The sequence below is a fragment of the Mustelus asterias genome, chromosome 4, assembly GCF_964213995.1.
Source record: "Mustelus asterias chromosome 4, sMusAst1.hap1.1, whole genome shotgun sequence".
Lineage (NCBI taxonomy): Eukaryota > Metazoa > Chordata > Chondrichthyes > Carcharhiniformes > Triakidae > Mustelus > Mustelus asterias.
The window spans coordinates 130,161,803-130,165,628 of record NC_135804.1 but is presented as its reverse complement, the minus strand read 5'-3'; positions in this window follow the sequence as shown (position 1 = coordinate 130,165,628).

Genomic DNA, 3,826 nt, shown 5'->3' with positions numbered 1-3,826 from the left:
TCTGGAAAGTCCAACTTCAAGCAGAACTTTTAGACAGGAGAGATTCCATTCCTGCAGTCTAGCATCCCTACAGGAGGTAAGGGAAGTTAAGATATTGCAGGGCAGAGTTCCAAAGAGCCAGAAGAAGGGTGTCAAAATCCCTTTTCATTGTTTGATTTTATTTGAAGCTTGCAATTCCATTTGTGGCTAAAATCACTGTTTTGTGGTGGGACTTCAGTAAACAGGGGAAAAATCAGAGAAAGCTTAACAACATCCCCATAGCAATCATCAAAATCTGAAGACCAGCTAAGGCATGACCATTACAGATACCGCAATGCAGATCTAAACTCGCTTGAAAACAACCTGAATAGTTGTCAATGGATTCAGATAACATCAAACATCACGCAATATGCTAAAAGATGACCACAAAATTGTATACGCTCAATTGAAAGACATTGAATCTAATGTTTGAGTTTACTTTGTTCCATCAATGCATTAAGTTGTGCTTTCTGGACCTCAGTATTTCTGAACCAGATAAACAAGCCATTAAAATTAAAATTCCTGTAAGCAATGAACGCCTCACAGACTGAACAAATTATGTCTGTCCGATAATTATCCATAAAATCCAGAAACAATATAGTCAACAGTTGAAGATCAATTAAAAGTAAAACTCAACTTTCAAATATACCACCTGGAGTTCATGTCCTTTAGCCCACAACCAACAGAGAACATTGATCGATTCATAAGTAGATGCAGACAGAACGGTCATGATTATGACTTCACAGCAGCAGAGCTAGCTGATAGAATAATCAAGCTGGTAATAACATCTACTCCAATGGAAGCATTCCAAAAATCATCTTGGACCAACCCACAGGTTAAACCATGGAAGCAGTACTACAAAGCAGATGCGAGAACAAGGCCTTATTACTGAGGCAGCAGAGTTTACAGGCTATTTGTAATGGGCCAAAGGGCCTCTTCCTGTGCTGTAAACCTCAAGACTCGATAACTATATGAAATGAGGGACTGGCAGTTATTTAACAGAAATAAAAACAGAATTGGCCTGAATTTCCATCTGGCATCACGGGCAGGATTCTCTGACCTTGTCAGTAGCTGCCCTGCTGTCTGCAACAATAGAGGATTTGGTGTTTATTTATTAGTATCACAAGTAGGCTTATACTAACCAAAAGAGAAAGTGCTGGAAAATCTCAGCAGGTCTGGCAGCATCTGTAAGGTGAGAAAAGAGCGGATGTTTCGAGTCCAGATGACCCTTTGTCAAAGCGAAAAGGCATAGAAAGTGGGAGATATTTATACTGCAGGGTGAGGGAATGAAAGATGAGTCATAGCCATAGAAAACAGGGGAAAAGACTGCTAATGACAGTCCACAGAGAGAATAAAGGGTGTGAATGGCCAAACGGCAGAGAAAAGGCTTATATTAACACTGCAATGAAGTTACGGTGAAAATCCCCTAACCAAAACTCCATTCAGTGCATCAGCACCGGAGAATCCTGGCTGCGGGCAAGGTAGGAGGTTGTCAGTGAACCTGTTTGTTGACCATTATTTTGGAGGACAAGGCAAAGAAGCCGAGGGATAGACAACATAAACACCACTGACGCCATATTTTGGGGGTGGGGTAGGGGGTGGCTGTTGCCATGAATCTTCCACTTTGAGGGTGGCAGAGTAGAGAACACACGTGGAAATGCATTCCAAAAATCTCAGGATGTGCGCCCACAATTTCCCAGGGTGAGCTCCTCATGCATACCATTCCCCTTGGAATGCCAGATCATGGAATTGCTTAGTTACCACCAGCATATCAACAAACTAGACATCAATATTTTGTCAGTCGCATTAATGTACAATGTCTGACAAACCATTGGAGCATATGTTCTGAAAACATTGGCACCGTTTCTTCACATTTCAGAATTAACCATGTCACATTATCCCACAGTGAGACTGTGCGGCACTGTGATGTTAACTGCTTATGGTCTGCTGACCTACATTGGCTCCTGTTCTACCAAAACGTCCATTCTCATTCTGTTGTTCAAATACTTCCAGAAGCTGCCATCTCCCATCTCCGTAATCTCGCCCATCTCTGTAATCTCGCCCAGCATTTCAATCATAGAACCATAGAACCATAGAACATTACAGCACAGAAACAGGCCTTTTGGCCCTTCTTGGCTGTGCCGAACCATTTTTCTGCCTAGTCCCACTGACCTGCACCTGGACCATATCCCTCCACACCCCTCTCATCCATGTACCTGTCCAAGTTTTTCTTAAATGTTAAAAGTGAGTCCGCATTCACCACCTCATCTGGCAGCTCATTCCACACTCCCACCACTCTCTATGTGAAGAAGCCCCCACTAATATTCCCTTTAAACTTTTCCCCCCTTACCCTTAACCCATGTCCTCTAGTTATTTTCTCCCCTAACCTCAGTGGAAAAAGCCTGCTTGCATTCACTCTATCTATACCCATCATAATTTTATACACCTCTCTCAAATCTCCCCTCATTCTTCTGTGCTCCAGGGAATAAAGTCCTAACCTATTCAACCTTTCTCTGTAACTCAGTTTCTCAAATCCCAGCAACATCCTTGTAAACCTTCTCTGCACTCTTTCAACCTTATTAATATCCTTCCTGTAATTAGGTGACCAAAACTGCACACAATACTCTAAATTCGGCCTCACCAATGTCTTATACAACCTCACCATAACTCCTAGACTCAATACTTTGATTTATAAAGGCCAATGTACCAAAAGCACTCTTTATGACCCTATCTACCTGTGACGCCACTTTTAGGGAATTATGTATCTGTATTCCCAGATCCCTCTGTTCTACTGCACTCTTCAGTGTCCTACCATTTACCTTGTATGTTCTACCTTGGTTTGTCCTTGCAAAGTGCAATACCTCACACTTGTCTGCATTAAACTCCATCTGCCATTTTTCAGCCCATTTTTCTAGCTGGTCCAAATCCCTCTGCAAGCTTTGAAAACCTTCCTCACTGTCCACTACACCTCCAATCTTTGTATCATCAGCAAATTTGCTGATCCAATTTACAACATTATCATCCAGATCATTGATATAGATGACAAACAACAATGGACCCAGCACTGATCCCTGTGGCACACCACTAGTCACAGGCCACTAGTCTCAGATAAGCAATCCTCCACTACCACTCTCTGGCTTCTTCCATTGAGCCAATGTCTAATCCGATTCACTACCTCTCCATGTATACCTAGCGACTGAACCTTCCTGATTAACCTCCCATGCGGGACCTTGTCAAAGGCCTTACTGAAGTCCATGTAGACAACATCCACTGCCTTCCCTTCATCCACTTTCCTGGTAACCTCCTCGAAAAACTCTAATAGATTAGTTAAACATTACCTACCACGCACAAAGCCATGTTGACTCTCCCTAATAAGTCCCTGTCTATCCAAATATTTGTAGATCCTATCTCTTAGTACTCCTTCCAATAATTTACCTACTACTGACGTCAAACTTACCGGCCTATAATTTCCCGCATTACTTTTTGAGCCTTTTTCAAACAACGGAACAACATGAGCCACCCTCCAATCATCCGGCACCTCGCCCGTGGATACCGACATTTTAAATATAGCTGCCAGGGCCTCTGCAATTTCAACACTAGTCTCCTTCAAGGTCCAAGGGAATGCCCTGTCCGGCCCTGGGGATTTATCTACTCTGATTTGCCTCAAGACAGCAAGCACCTCCTCCCCTTTAATCTGTATAGGTTCCATGACCTCCCTACTTGTTTGCCTTATTTCCATTGACTCCATGCCAGTTTCCTTAGTAAATACGGATGCAAAAAACCCATTTAATATCTCCCCCATTTCTTT